The sequence below is a fragment of the Rhineura floridana genome, chromosome 13, assembly GCF_030035675.1.
Source record: "Rhineura floridana isolate rRhiFlo1 chromosome 13, rRhiFlo1.hap2, whole genome shotgun sequence".
In the NCBI taxonomy this organism is placed as follows: domain Eukaryota; kingdom Metazoa; phylum Chordata; class Lepidosauria; order Squamata; family Rhineuridae; genus Rhineura; species Rhineura floridana.
Genome location: NC_084492.1, coordinates 27,697,777 through 27,714,104, shown reverse-complemented (window position 1 = coordinate 27,714,104; position 16,328 = coordinate 27,697,777). Strand labels below are relative to the sequence as shown.

The following is a 16,328-nucleotide window of genomic DNA, read 5'->3' as shown; positions in this document are numbered from 1 at the left end:
AATTTCTGAAGTGTTGTACTCTCCCGATAAAAGGTTTTACAATTGGTCTCAAGCAGAGACATTTAAAACATTGTCTAATTTTGTAAATATTTCTCCTCGTTTTACACTCACTGCCCAAAGCCATATTACAGGGTGACTACCAAGCAATAGCTGAAAGAGGGGACAGCAGCAATGTAGGAGGTTTGGGGGAAGTGCAGAGTTTAGGCCAATTATGAATATGCAAATCAGATATGCTAAACAAACAGGCTGTTTGTATTGCAACCAGCAGGAGAGAAGGATTTTGTGCATAAAACCCAGATTTCTAACATGATCATTTGGATAAACTGATGGGATGAAAGAATAATGGGTTGGAATAAGAAAAGGAACTGAGGAACAAGACGGAAAGAAGGAATTGTGTCTATTGTTTGTTTATTGCCTGTCATTTATATCCCACTTTTCCATCTAAAAGATGATCAAAGTGACTAACAAAATTGTTAAAAGAGCAATAAATCATATCAGAAATATTAAGCCAAGACAGCAGTATAAAATATAGGAACATATAGATGGCAGAAAAGCACAGCACTTCACACAGCCCATTAAGGCTGCAATCCTCTTCATGGTCACCTGGGGTAGGCAGAACTGAACAGAGTGGGATTTGCTTCCAAGAAAACATGCAGAGGATTTGTGCTGCATGACAGCCAAACACTGGCTGCAATAGAAGAGTTTTCACTGCCTACTGGTAAAGGACGAAGGGCCGCCCTTGACAGATCTCCCTTGGGAAGGTGTTTCATTATACCAAGGGTAGGGAACATTTTTCAGATTGAGAGCTTCATTTCCTCGTTGTTAGCAAGGCCTCTGTAGACACGTGTTTCACATTCACATATTCTACAAGTCTTGTGAATTAGGATCTTTCGACATTGGCAGTAGTGCGTCTTGGCAGATTTACCCAGTAACTTACATTCATACAGATCTTAAACATGGAGATATTTATTGAGCATATACATACAGAATCAAAATATACACATTTAACACTTCAATGGGGAACAGCTCAGTAACAGTACATATCTATGGACATTAGTGGGGATTCAGTAACAATAGTAGCTAAATAAGCCTAATCATAACTGAACTCATATACACTCTCAACACACACACACACGACGGAGCAAGCACACAAGGCATAAGAGGAGATGAGGTCGGGGAGTTGAGTTCAGCACAACTGAGGAAGGCACACTAGCCTGCCCTCTCTCTGGGTTCACTTTGCAGACTAGGCCTCAGTCATGTGCAGCTGCCAGGGAGGACCAGAAAATAGCTTCTGAAAGTCACACACACACATAGTCAAACACAAGCAAAGGGAGCAGATGTGCAGGCTACAATTTGTAGGGAAAGGACCTCCAGAACCGGATAGAGAGCAAGATATACCTTTCCCAGCCCTGATGGGCAATCTAGAAATTGAACTGGAGCGCATTGAGACTCCTGGGTCACGCAGGGAAACAGCAGATGCAGCAGGCAGGGGTCCTGAAATGGCTTCTTGGATCTGCTTTGGCTAGCAAAGGTCCAGAGCAAAGCAGGAAAAGTAGTGGAGCCTTGAAAAGAGCTTTTGAAGCAGCTTCAGCAAGCAGGGACCTCTGTTCCAGCAGGCAGGGGTCCAGAGACAGTGAAGAAAGAACCCGGAACAGCAATTCAGCAGGTGATTTCATAGTGGAACTGGGCAACCAGAACCCAGAACCCCCAAACCTGTATGGTCAGGGTGATGGGCTTTTCTTTTGTGAAGACAAGTGGTGGCATTCATCTTTTAGCTAGCTTGATAAGGTCTGAACAATGGGCTCCTCTCTTGAAGGCCAAACTTTTACAATTATTTTTGGGATTGCATTGATTGGATTGCCAAAAGTCATGTCCTGTGCATATGACTGGCATCATCCTCTCAGTTGAAATGACGGACATAACTCTTTCAGCTGCTTTTTCCATCATGTCTCAAGCAGTATCTTTGTAAAATGAACCAAACTGAAGTCATTTTAAAAATCATATAGGCCATGTTGGGGTGGAGTGTCTCTCAGGCTTATAGGCTCATAGTCAGCCTGCCAACATTCTGGTAACATGCCATTGGTAGGTGGAACCAGATGCAAAAGTGGGTGGGATAACAAATGTAAATTTTACCTTTGTACAGTAGGCCAATTTCTACACATCTCTCTCTATCCTTCATCCAGGCAAGCAAAAGGCATTATAAGAGTTCAAGGACACATTCTAGCCAGGCAAAAACACTCAAGGAAGATGTGAAGTAGGGCTGGGGAGGCGGTATGGTGTGGGAAGAGTCCCAAGGGCCAGATGAAGGTGCTCGATTCAAGGTGCTGGTTTTAACCTATAAAGCCTTACATGGCTTAGGACCACAATACCTGATGGAATGCCTCTCCCGACATGAACCGACCTGTACACTACGCTCAACATCCAAGGTGCACCTCCAGGTGCCTACTACTCTGAGGGAAGCTCAGAGGCTGGCAACAAGGGAGAGGGCCTTCTCAGTGGTGGCCCCCAAATTGTGGAATGCTCTTTTTGATGAGGTGCTCCTGGCGCCAAAACTGTTATCTTTTCGGCACCAGGTCAAGACTTTCCTCTTGTCCCAGACATTTTAGCATGTGTTTTTCAATTGTTTTTTAAATTTTTTTAAATTGTGTTTAAATTATTTTTTGTGTTTTAAAATTTGTATATTTGTTTTTAATGTTTTTTATTGCTGTAAACCGCCCAGAGAGCTTCGGCTATGGGGTGGTATATAAATGTAATAAATAAATAAAGAGACTCGAAGGGCTGCATCTGGCCCATGGGGTGAGAGTCCCCACCCCTGCATTATACCACCACTGCTAGCTCTGACTTCACCCTCAACTGGCAGACCGCCCCCCAAGAGAGGATGATGATGATTTTATTTATTTGTCACTTACTACAAAAGGTTTGACTCAAAGCAACTTAACAAAGTTTAAAAGCATCTAATATAATATTTAAAATACAACAGAGATTTAAAAAGACACAACCAAACACATTTTTCACGCAAAGTGCTCATCCAACAATAGCATAAAAAGGACACATTCTGCCCCACCCAACTAAAATATGAATATTAGTTAGGAGCAAAATTCTTGGGTGAATAAAAATATCTTCACCTGGCCTCAAAGATTGATAGAGATGGTGCCAGGCAGACTTCTCTGGGGAGTGCATTCCACATCCAGGGAGACACCACTGAAAAGGCCCAATCTAATGTTGCTATCCTCTGTACCTTCCTCAGATGGAGCACATAAAGAAGGGCCTCAGATGATGACCGCAGGGTCCAGGTAGATTCTTATGGGGAGAGGCGGTTCCCACAGTATTGGGGTTCTGAGCCACATACGGCTTTATAGGACAAAAGCAGCACTTTGAATTGAGCCCAGAAACTAACTGGCAGCCAGTGCAGTCTGTGTGACCTCCTACCTCCAGTCAACCATCTGGCTATTGAGTTCTGCACTAGCTGCAGTTTCCAAACTGTCTTCAAAGGCAGCCCTACGTACAATACAATGCAGTAATCTAACCTAGAGATTACCAGAGCGTAGACAGCAAAAGCTAGGTTATCCCTGTGCAGATAGGCTTGCAGCTGAGCCAACAGCCAAAGTTGATGGGAAGCACTCTGCGCCACCCCATCCAGAACACCCTATCTCTAAGGAAATGCTGTCTCCAATGATGCCTGTCTGCCACTAAAAAAAATCCCACTACTCCAGTCCTAAGTATCAGATTAATTCAACCCTAGGAAGGTAGAAATTCAACATTCTCTCTATTCTGCTGCATGTATGGCTTGTCCCATTTTCAGACTTTATGTTCCTGGCTGCCATTCACACACCATGACAAGTTAGGATCCACCCCACATATTATTTATTTACTTGCTTTATTAATAGAATTTGTATACCCCTTAATTGTAAATAAAAACCTCTAAGCAGTTCAGGAAGAATATAAAATATACATTAAAATTGTCAATAAAAGTAAATGTTTTTAAAAAATCAGAATATAAATAGCAACAGTTAAAACTATATCACAAGCTAAAATTTCAGATTAAAATACAAGTTATCTTTATATGTCTGTGTAAGCTTGCCTAAACAAGTAAGTTTTTAGAAAGCATCAAAAAGAGGACAGCAATGGTACCCACTTAATGTCAATAGGCAAGGCGTTCCAGAGCATAAGAGTTACCACACTAAAAGATGGATTTCTTTAATGATGCTAATGCTCAATATCATTTATTTATTAATATTATTTGTTATATTTATTGATGCTAATGTTCAATATAGCTAATACTAGATTGAGGCTAATCCTCTAGAAAGTCTCAGTGCCAGTGCCAGTGGCTTTCAAGTACAGTGCTGGCACAGAGACTTCTTTTGCAGCAGTACAGCCACTGATCTATTTTATATATTTTAAGCATTTTTATGTAGCCGCTCTTCAGCTGGAAAAAGGCTTCCAAAGCAGCTTACAAATTCCAATAAGGTCTATGTAAGGAAGGAGCCTTTACAGAGGCTTTGTTCAGACATTCTAAGCCAGGGATGGAGAACCTGTGGTCTTCCAGACATTGGAGATCTAGAACTCTTGACCATGCTGACTGGGGCTGATGGGCATTGGGAGTCCTACACATCCACAGAGCTGCAGTTTCCCCATTCCTGTCCGTCCCGTCCCCCCACAAGCATCCTTGTGGGGAAAGTATGGAGAAAGTAACATCTGACCTAGTGCAACCATGGGTGCTGCAACTTGGCACTGGTTTACACAGATGCAGTATGCCATTTTTACCTTTTGCATTTGTGCAAATTTTACTCAGGAAGCAACACCTGTCAATGCAGCCGTGCATGGTCAGATATTAGGAACTTAGGAAGCTGTCATATACTGAGTGAGAACATTGGTCCATCTAGCTCAGTATTGTTTACACTGGCTGTCAGCTGGTCACCACAGTTTTAGACTGAGGTCTCTCCCAGCCCTATTTACAGATACTGGGAATTGAACCTGGGACCTTCTGCCTGCAAAGTAGATGCTCTACCAGTGAGCTACAGCCCTCCCTCGATGCAACTGAACTCAAAGTGACCTGATCCATCCAGAGGACTTTCGAGTGTGAACAAGGCTAGATGTTACAGAAGCATGGTGGCCCCCCTGGATAATATGGAAGGCACATGGATAAGATACAGTACAAAAGAAAGCCTCTTCAAGTAGAGTTAAAGCTCATGTTTCATGGCAAATGCACACAGTGGCAACACTACCATCCTGGCATATGCAGTGGCTCATTATGTCTATCCTTCACATCAAGACTTTAACATATGCCTCCGATTCAATGGGAAATAATTGTGTGTGTGTGCTTTAAGGATATGATTTCATTTTGGTGAAACTAACATTTAAATCAGGGGTAGAGATTTTTTTAGGCTGAGGGCCACATTGTTCTGGTTGAAAGTTGTTGGGGGGGCACGTTCTAGTAGTGGGCAGGGCCAGACAAACACATACCCTTCACACACACAAAAATATTTTTCATTGAATCAGAGGCGTATGTTAGATGCTTAGTAACTCCACGTTTCACCTTCCATTTTCTTCACATATTGATTTTTATTTTTTTTTAAAGGTTAGAATAGGAAAAAGATCTCCAGCACCTTTAATCTGTCCGGACTGTTCAAAAGGCAAAAAGGACACCTGAATGCATGCCTCTCGATACCAGTCGCTGGAAATCACAAGTGGGGAAAATACTGTTGCGCTCAAGTCCTCCTGGCGGGCTTCCCGTAGGCAACTGGTTGGCCATTGCGAGACCAGGATGAGGGACCAGATGGGCCTTTGGCCTGATCTAGCAGCCAGGCTCTTCTTACGCAACTGCATATTTGCAAAGAGCACGAGTCCGGCGAGGCATTTACCCCCCTGCTTTGATCCCCTTGCAGAGCATTTCAAATATGCAGGATGAAGTCAGCCTGGTCCTCCCCTCCCCGCGTGTGTGTGTGTGTATGTGTGTAAGAGAGAGAGAGAGAGAACGAACAGAAGGAAAAATCTGTCTCGGTTTAGCCAAAGCTGAGGTGATCCCAGAGCTGAGGAGGAGCCACAAACCGCCCTCTTCCCTCCCTCCGTCGCTCCCTGTCAGGCGAGGCCGGCTGCGCGTGCGCGGAGACCGAGAAGACTCCAGGGCTGCTGCTCGTGGCGGCAGCGCGCGCGCGCAGTCGCTGGAGAGCTGGGCGCGCGTGCGCGCTCCCTCTCTCCCTCCCGGGCCGGCGGCAACAACGCTGGTTGTGGTAGAGGGAAGGAGCGAGCGCGGGGACCCTTTTTTAACCCCTCCCCTCTCCTCTCCTCTCCTCTCCCCCCGGCCCGTTCTCCCTGTTGTTATTATTTTTGTATGTGTGTCATTCACGCGCTCAACCGTCGACCAGCCAAGAAGTGCCCGCCTGCTCGCCCGCCTGCTTCTTCCCCCCCCTCGTCCTTCTCTTTTTATTTTTCTTCTCCCCCCCACCCCCACGTTAACCCACCCGCACGGTTCTCGCGGTCCATCCGGGGTGGGAGCCAAGCCGCGGCTCGCCGCCCAGCCCAGCGCCTACAGGTGAGGCAAATGAGTGGATGAATGTGCCCCCGCTTGCTTGCTTGCGCGGTGTCTCTCTCCTCGCGCCCGAGTCGGCAAAGCAGGCCTCATCGCGGCCTAACGACGCCTGAGGAGCTGCTGTAGGGAACTGGAGGAGGGCCCTGGGTCGAGAGGCCTGCGGCTTTAAAGGGAGGAAGGGAGAGAAAGGCCGGCCGGCTGTGCCGCTTGCTCGGTGGATGTGAGACCCCGCCGCGCGCAAGCCCCGCTCCGCCTTCCCTTTGTGATTGGAGACGGGGCTGGCCGGCCTGGCCTGGCCTTGGGTGCCTTTTGTGTTCTTAAGGGCTTGCCGAAGGCGAGACTGGCCTCAGCGCTGGCGGCAGCGTGGCGTCATAACCCCAATCCTTGTGCACGCTCGTCCCTTCACCTCACGGGGTGCGGGGCCCGCTCGCTCGCTCAAAAAGGCGAAGGGACGGGACCGCGCGGCGCGGTTTTCTCAGGAGGAAGACCCGCTGCCTTCAAAAGTGCTGCTTACTCCCGAGTAAGACCGACAGCCAGAATGCAGTAATGCTGCTAGCGTTGTTGTTGCTGTTAATAATATTTTCTCCCAAGTAGGACCGACAGCACCAGTATAGTAAGGCTGCTATTATTTCCTCTCGAGTAAGACCGACAGGCACTGTGTAGTAATGCAGCTACTATTAATTACTTCCTAGTAAGACCGACAGCCACAGTACAATAATGCTGTTATTAATAATGTTATATTTTACTCCTGAGTAAGACCAACAGCCACAGTGTAGGAATGCTGCTATCAGCAGCAGCAGCACACGCATACACCCCCAGCAGGACAGTCACTGTGTAGTAATGCTGCTGCTGTTATTATCTGACTCAAGGTCACACAAAGCCATGTGCACCCTTTCAGGTTCTCTAGCTCTCCTCACCAAGGTGGATGTTAAAAAGAAATAAGTGATAGGGGTGGGAAAGGAGATAATTTGGGTAGGGTGATGTTTGTTGCCCCAAACTTGTCTCCTGTTTGTAACAGTCTTTAATGTGGAATGCAGGAGGAGATTAGATAGATGCGGTTGGATAAGCCTTGCTTGGCACCAGACAAGATTGCAGCGTGCACTCAGGAGGCTACGTGGGATAAAGGAAACAATGGTGGTGGTTTGTCTTTTTTTGTGTGTTTGAAAATATAAAATCCAGTAGTTACTGGGTTTGGTCTGTAGCCCTAATCTGAGCACACTGGTTCTTTAGCGGGCAGAAAACAAGAAATAAAGAGATATATGGTAGTCTTCTCCTACTAAGTATGTTTTGGACTGCAGCCTTAAGAAAAATAATTGGGTGTTAGAACAAATTAAACCAGAACTATCACTAGAAGCTAAATGATGAAACTGAGGTTGTCATACTTTGGACACATAATGAGAAGACTATAATGCTGGAAAAACAGAAGGGAGTAGAAGAAGAGGAAGGCCAAACAAGAGCTGGATTGATTCCATAAAGGAAGCCACAGATCTGAATTTACAAGATCTGAACAGGGTGGTTCATGGCAGATGCTCTTGGAGGTCACTGATTCATAGGGTCACCATAAGTCAAAATCAACAAAAGAACAAAAGTTCCATTTAACCCAATGAAACTTACATCTGAGTAGACATGTATTGGATTGCAGCCTTAAATAATGAACTTGGCTGGGAAGGGTTAAGTTGGTTTTTCTGTCTTGCCTTTTTCTCTATATATACATTTTTCTTTCTCTTTGTTCTCAAGACTTATTGGGAGCTGGTAACACCTCTTCCCCCTGATCCCAAGAAGTTTGGTATCACCTATCTGAGCAATACCTGAGATCAAAGAGAAGTGGGAGGGAAGCTGATAATCTCTCTTTTCTAGTAAAACTACAAGATCTATTGTGCAAGTGTTTACAGAGAAGTAAGTCCCATTATGTTCTGTATGCCTTACTCTCTAGTATGTGTGATGAGGATTGTAGCCAGACAGTGCAATCCGATGTGTATGTACTAAAAGTAGTCCCATTATGCTCAGTGGTGCTTTCTTTCAGGTCCTAAGTATGCACAGGATTGTAGGCCTAGTTGTAGTATTTGCTGAACTTTATACTTTCACCCTCCTTACCAATTTGACTCACCAGAGATCTTAAAAGGTAGGGACAGTCCAGTCTTCCTCTTCCTGTTTCTGCATCACAGTTGATCTGTCTGTTGTGTACTTCTCTTCCTCCTCCCAACTTCTACTTTGTGATATGTCTCTGCTTGTTTGGCTCTGCTTTCTTTCCGTGCTATAGTGCATCACTATGCATTATTTTATGTACATAATGATATGTTATTACTTAACCTGTGTAGAGTGAAGGGACTGGGTAAAATATGGAAAGTGCTTTTCATGTTGAGTATGTGTTTTGTACTGCAGAAGCAGTTCCTGAACTTGTCTAGTATAAGAGAGGGTAACCTTTCAGGGCTGGTTTTGCACTGTGGAAACTTGGTAAATTAGGGCAAGGTGGACTTGTGGAAAGTGTGTGCAAGTGATGAAGTTTAGAATGAGGAAATACGCAACCCATGTTGCCACTTTCAATTTCATATGCACAGCTATACAAGCATAATGGAAATTGTCCATGTATTGGGACTCATGTAGACTATCTGTTAAATGAAATTAGCTGTATACAGAGGAAGATGATACTTTTCCAGATGATGTTAGTGTTGTTACTACTATTATTGTATGATTTGATTTCATCATATGCAGAAGCATACAATTGCATAATGCCATATCTCACTCTTTGTGTTTTTAAAGTTCTGCACTGTTTGTGTTTTTGTGCCTTTGTGCCATGACCTAGTTCTTCTTGTTCTCTGTATAAATACTGTGTGCTTACTTTTAACTAAGCTACTTTGAAGTCATTGGCTATTTGAGTATGGAATTTTGTTTCAGTATTCTGATATCAACCTTGCATGATCATTTGGTTCATGAAGTTAAATAACAGTAGGGAAAGCATGAAGCATTGGACCACCTGTGTATAAGCAGACTTTCTGTGAAGTAGCTAAATTATACTAAACATTTATATAATGCATTTCATGTGTTCAAAACTCCTCACACATTATTGTGATAATTCTTACAACAGCATTGAAAGATAGTTCAGTATTACTATCCCCATGCTGTGTAATGAGGGTCTAAAGCAAAGAGTTAGTGGTTTGTCTAAGGCCACTTTTTCTTCTCATGTCAGAGGTAAGATTTGAACCTGGGGCTCTCACTACTAGTCCTGTACAGGTATCACTTGATTTGTGAGGTAATCTTGATGAAATAGATAGTGAATTCCTAAATATAGTATAAAAGAAAGAAGCTACAGAAAGATAGATATGATTGGATGATAAACAAGGGCTTGTGTGTGCCTTCCAAAGATTTAAAGGGCTTCTTTTTGTGTGACTGCGTGTTTGCCATTCTTAATTGGTTTAAAGAAGACTGTTTAACACATTGCTCCTTTCATGTGTGGAAATAATCATTATATAAAGAAATACAAATTTATTGCAGTATCATGCCAGTATGTGAAGTGGTGCTAAGAGTAAATGTGCTAGAAATAAAAATCTTATTTTCTAAATTACAAATGCCATACTACAATTACTTGTGGCAATAGTGGAGCCTTTGCAGTCTAAAGTATTTCAGTTGGTTACAAAAAAACTCAGTTCACAAGCTTAGGGCAGGATAACTGCAGTCCTCCCCATTTTTCATATACTAAAAAAATGTGCTTAGAAATGAGATTGATTGTACAAGTGTTTAAATAAAATTAAATTACAGATAAGCTGATTCTACTAAATTAGTTGTACTAATCAAGAACAAAACTAGCATAGCATAAGGTGGTCATAATAATATAACCTAAAAAACTGTCTTTAATTAGGTTTTATTACAGGATTAGTTACAAAACTGTATTTAACTGGGATCAAACTGACAACCAGCATTCACTCAAATGGTAAGTGTTGCCCCTGGAGTTTGTCTTCTCATCACAATAATAATGTACCATATACTTACTTTTCTGACCTAATATTGTGGTAATCATAGTATCTCTGTCTGAACTACATGAATACTATGATTACCACAATATTAGGTCAGAAAAGTAAGCATATGGTACATTATTATTGCTGCATGTTCCCCATGTGATGAGAAGACAAACTCCAGGGTCAACACTTACCTGGGCTTGCTTTACTTTGGGAAGGAGGGATCACTGTAAATGTCTGGTGTTTTCCGTAATATTTGATATATTTACAGATAATACAAGTGGAACATAGGTGACTGCAGATGACATAAGCACTCGAACAAGTAGAAAATTCATCAGGCTCCTGGAGAGAGGCACCCTGAGATGTTTTCAGCTTATTGCTCTCCACACAGTGCTCTCTCTGCTCTATTTCTCAGTCATTTGAGATCCAAAGAGCTAGTTTAAGTGTGTTCCCAAGGGTATGCATATGTCCAGTGCAATTTTTGCCCTTTCCCCCCCCACAGCGGACCTCTAGCCATGTCATATCACAAGCTTTAAACTTCTCTCAGTTTTTTTTAAAGCCTTGCCATGTGGCACAAGGTGACTGGTGTTTGAAAAGCAAACATCCAAATGATCCTTTGGGCAGAACTAGTTGGGTCCTGATCACTTTTAGGAAAACAGCAGCATCCTTTGTTATGGTTGAATCAATGGATTCTAGGAGCACATTCTGTCTAACTACAGATACACTAAGTAGCTCTTTTAGTTCAAAATTAAATATGTTTTATACAAGTCCCTCTAGAGGACTTACTTTTTATTAATTTTGCCTAACTAGCCTTGCGTCTTTTCTTGGGAACACTGGGGTGTTGTGTTACATATTTTCTCTTGTGTTTTGTTGTTGTTGTTTTGTTTGGTGTATGTCCCAATCACTCCTTATGTAGCTTAAAATGGGAAAACCTGGAATCCCACTGGAGCAATCAAACTGTTAGACTGATGAGCTGGGATGGTGTGGTAGAATTAAAAATTCTCCAGTGTCATATTTTTGATGAGCAGTATTAGGTTTCATGGCACTACTTACACAGGGTTTTTTTTAAAAAAAGGTAATTTTTAGGCAGCTGAGCAACCAGGTACTTGAAATACAGGAATTTTAGTCCTGACTTAAGTTAATTTCTGATGTTAACCATCATACCCAAGGACAGATAGTTTCATTGACGGATTCAGCTAACGAGAGTATTGACACATGTTTCTTGCACTGTTTTTCATAATTTCTTGAAGGAAATGAATGCCACAGGGAAAATTAAGTTATAATTGTTGTATTGGTGAATGCTGTGTATTGGACAATATATCTTATCCAAATAAGGAGTTGGGACTGGTAACTTGCATGTTAAATATTGTATCCCAGTGTCTTAACACCAGAAAACACTTGGGCTCAGGCATCTCTTGAATTTTTTTATGTTGACAGGCCTATACTGTTATGTAAACTTTTCTTGAGTAGCTAGTAATTTTAATGATCGCTCTGTGCTGCTTTTAATGGTTTTTATGTTTTTATATTGCTGAATACTGCCCTGATGTTTTTGAGAGAGCAATATATAAATACATTTATAAATAAATAAAAAACAAAGTGTCAGGGTGGGAAGAGTTCTAAATTCTTGGAGAATGCTTTTCTGCCAGCTGTTATGTTTCTGGCTTGATGCATAGATGGTATACCTAAGTGTTTCCTGTTGATCTTAAATGTTGTGATGCATGGTGGGCCCAAGTTGTTTAGGACTTTAGAAGTCACCACTATCTCTTTGAACCGAGTCCCTATGCTCTCTATTATCTGTTAAGTCAGTTTGTTTATCAATCTTGATGTGATGCAAGGCAAAGTAAATACTTCTTGCATCATGTAAGCCACTAAATTAGTGCTATTAGTCTAGTGTGTAAACCACTTGCAGTCCAAGTAACGAGAACTTCATGTTGCATTTAACGTAAATCTAGCTTTTTTAAAGTAGCATGCCCATAAAATTGTATAAGTATATGGGGCCCTTATCACATCTTAAACATTGAAGTGTATCATAATAGACTTTTAAGATACATCTTGGGAATTGTGAAAGGCATCACAAATGTTATATTAAAAACTGAAATAAGTATTTTACATTTTAAATTAAGGTTTCTCAAAGTATTTTTTATTAACCAGAGTATTATTTTTTATTAAAACTGTAGACTTCTATGAACAAATTGGTGAAAATTGACATCATTGATGATAAACAAAGCAGGCACATGCTTGATACTGTAAAGTTATATCCAGTCATGCCTTTTCTTTAGTGGAAGGTGGTGCTTCTCATGCATCCCAATTTTCTCTAACCTCCCACCAGCAGCAGCTATAACTGTCATCTATGTCATATTGCCTGTTTGAGAGGGTCTCCCAGGCCTTGGAAGCATTTTTTTCAGGGTGTGGGTGGGCTCAAGTGGGTAGAAGGGGTTGGTGAAAATTAGGTGCCCCACCTTACATGAGCAGATGTGCTTTTGAGGTGTGTGCAACTCATAGACAAGAGAAGAGCCCCCACCAAAGTCCTGACTCTATACTGTAGCTAGACCTGAGCTCCTGCCTGCATCTGCGCAACTACGTGTACCTCTGACTCAGGAGATTAGAGGTAAAACCAAACAGGGTTCTGGTATCTGAATATGTTTTGCAGTGTATGGTAGAGTAGTCTGTCTTATACCCCGGACATATATTTATCGCATGCTTTTCAATAAGATTGGACACTTCTGTGCTATTGATTGCTAGCAATCTGTTGGTATTTGAAGACACTTTTCACAATGGGTACAGTTTTGCAAGCACTGCTACAGCTACTGTGCAATGCTCATTAATTGCATCAGGCTTATTTTCTACTTTGTATAGGGAGGGCTTGAAAATGTTGCCCTTGCCTAAGCCCCACATGGGCAGAATGCTGCTACATTCCAGAGGGAGAAAGTGCAGCATCAGTGTTGTGACAGATAAATCACAGAAGGAATAGTGTGTCCTGCCCTGGCACTGATTTGTCATTTCCCCAGGGGTGGGATAATGGTGCTTATTTTGTTCTGTTTCCCCACTCCCTTTGGCTTATATAAAAGGGTGGTCTTTAAATCCCAAATTGCTACTTCTAGGGATTTAAAAGACCCTTGATGATCTTGGGTTTTGGGGTATTTTTTCAACTACTGGCACAGGTATACTTACTTTATTAAAATATAAGAATAGAAGTTGATGCTTGCCTTCACTGCTTGTGCTTGATATAGGAACTAGCCTTGCTATGTATTAATCTTTGCAGAGCCTGGCCCCGGTCCAAAGGACTGCTTGGTTAGATGTGTGCATGCAGTGGAAGCAGGCACTTATGATGCAATATGAGCTGCCTTCAAATTTTGGGGAACTTCAGCAATAACCCCTTAACACAATAAGTCCAAGTATACTCTGTGGCTAGGAGTGCCTTTTACCAGCTTTGTCTGGATCATCAGCTACAGCCATTCCTGAATAGGGATAGTCTGACTTCTGTAGTCCATGCATTGATAACCTCGAGGCTGGTTTACTGCATTGCACTCGAAGTGGGGCTGCCCTTGGCCCTGGTTCAGAAGCTGCAGCTGGTACAACATCTGGTGGCCAGAATGCTGAAGGGAGCATACAGCTGACAACATGTGACATCACTTTTAAAGCATCTGCACTAGCTGCCCATCTGCTGCCAAACCAGCAGTATTAATTTACAAGGCCCTTAACAACATAGGTCCAGGGTAACTTAGGGACCACTTGAACCCTTACATCCCAGCTTGATCACTGAGATCTTCTGCAGGAGCGGCTCTGGTTGTCGCCCAAGTTGGTGAGGCTCATTGAACATCAACACGAAATGGAGCCTTCAGTGTCATCGGCCCAGTTCTCTGGAATGCTCTGCCAACAGAGATTCAGCCAGGCACCTTCTGTTTTAATTTCTAAGCCTTTCGGTTTCACCATGCTTATGTAGGTCATTAAGAACACACTTTTTTCACAGCAAGTGACCTTTGTTTTTATTGTTTTTTTAATGTTTTTTTTAAATTCTGTGCTGGTGGTTGTTTAAAACATGTTATAAACTGCTTTGGTGTTTTTAATGAAATAGAGGTATACAAATAATTTTATAAATAAATAAATAATAAACAAAGTGTGGAGATGCTGATGGGAAGGAAATGGGGTCAGAAGTTTTAATGTGTGTGCATGCAGTTCATTGTAAATGCAAAAAGGTCTTTTAAGTCCTTGGAATTCTGTTCCAGCAACTTCATAAATAATTTTAAAAATAAAAGGTGGCTTCTTAAAGATCACCGCAATTAATTATAAATTATTATATGTACCTGTGAAATATGAAATGGGAGCGAGGGATGATTTCAGGATCTTGCTAGCATTTTAAAGGGATAATATAGCCTATATATTTGAATTTTATGGTATCATTAACTTTATTATAACTTCCCTTTTTGATTTCATACATGTACTGAAAGCTGAAACTTGCTGTGAGGTTTCCTGACTGATAGGAGTTCAAGAAAACCCTTAATTATCTCCACTGAATCTTTCTGTTTGTGCAGTTCAAAATAACTAAAGTAAAGTGATTCATTAGCACATTAGTAAGTTAGTGTTTTGAAAGGAAAATTGGTAGGATATATAATCTTAAATGAGACACGCATTAAAATTTAAGAGTTGCAACAATCCATACCATTGTAGTCATTCAGACCTGTCTTGGTCTACTTATTATGCAGACTTCTGTGAAGTACATGGATTAAAAAGAAATCATTACTATTTTGGCAAACATTCATTATTTATTTTCTCCAGTACTCTTGTAATTGTTAAAAAAGAATAAATTTTGACTAACTCTAGAATATTGGTTTAACTTCAATTTAAGCATGCATATGTTTATGTGTGTTTGTGTAAATAATTGCAAAAAGAATTGCTAGTGTGTGTGAGTGGGTGGATACTTGCATTTCCTGGTTCCATTTTAGTTTTGAACTTGCTACGTTGTGTTTCATTATGGAGTTAAGGAAGTGAACTGTGGCTGTGCACCCTTGGTTCACTTCTTAAATTGTTTTATCAATTTTAAAGCACAACAATAAGAAGTGAATAATACAAATAGACAAAATTTAAAATTATCCTAAAAGAATAAGGGAACAAAAAAAATCCTAATTAAAGGGCTGTGACTATAAATATTGAGTTCTTTGATACAAAATATTGAATTAACATACAAAAAGAATTATATATATTAAGGGTGCAATCCATCTCCTAGATATGCCAAGCTGAAGGGCTGCTGGATGCAGTGTAGCTATGGCGGAGGAAGAAGGGCGTTAGTGCCACCAGACTCTGCTGCCAGAAGCTCCGGCACCATCTGGCATGGCCAGGGAGCTCTCCTGCCACCTGAGCGCAGGCAGGGCTGAGCCGAGACTGGCACAAGTGGAGCTGGTGGAAGGCCTGAAAAGGGGGCATTCCGGGAGTGTGTCAGGAGTGGAACTAAGGGGAGGGGGAGTTAACGCCACATCTTGAGCTTGTTTGGCTTGGTCCTGTGGCCCGCTGTCCTGACAACCAATACACTGGGAAAAGGGATGGTAGATGGAAACATGCATTTCATTTCCTGCCGCTGCATCCTGCCAGCATAGCTAGCATCCTGCCCTCTGAGTGGCTCCTGAAGGGCAGTTGGATGTGACAGACCCTTCCACCAGCTCCACTCCAGCCGGCCTCTCTGAGTTGGATTGCTCTGTTAGTCTGCAATCATATCCCCAACTATCTGGAAGTAAGCTTCATTGAATTCAATATGACGTACTGAGTAGATGTGGTTCGGATTGCAGCCTAAATCTATAATAAACTCAATACTTCGCTTTCTACACTACTCAAATAAGAGAGAGTGAAAAGGT

General features: G+C 42.0%; 1 protein-coding gene across 3 annotated transcripts in view; it reads left to right on the top strand.

Moving 5' to 3' along the window:
- The first annotated feature begins 6,132 nt into the window (after nt 1–6,132).
- Nucleotides 6,133–16,328, top strand: part of SIAH1 (siah E3 ubiquitin protein ligase 1) — a 25,442-nt gene continuing 15,246 nt past the window's right edge. Inside the window, exons 1-2 of one of the 3 annotated variants that reach the window (XM_061594494.1) lie at nt 6,133–6,532; nt 8,267–8,425. The gene's annotated coding sequence lies outside the window, so the exon portion shown is untranslated. Of the gene's footprint in view, nt 6,533–6,769; nt 7,050–8,266; nt 8,426–16,328 lie in introns of those variants that run through there. The other 2 variants (XM_061594493.1, XM_061594495.1) reach the window with 2 other exon arrangements.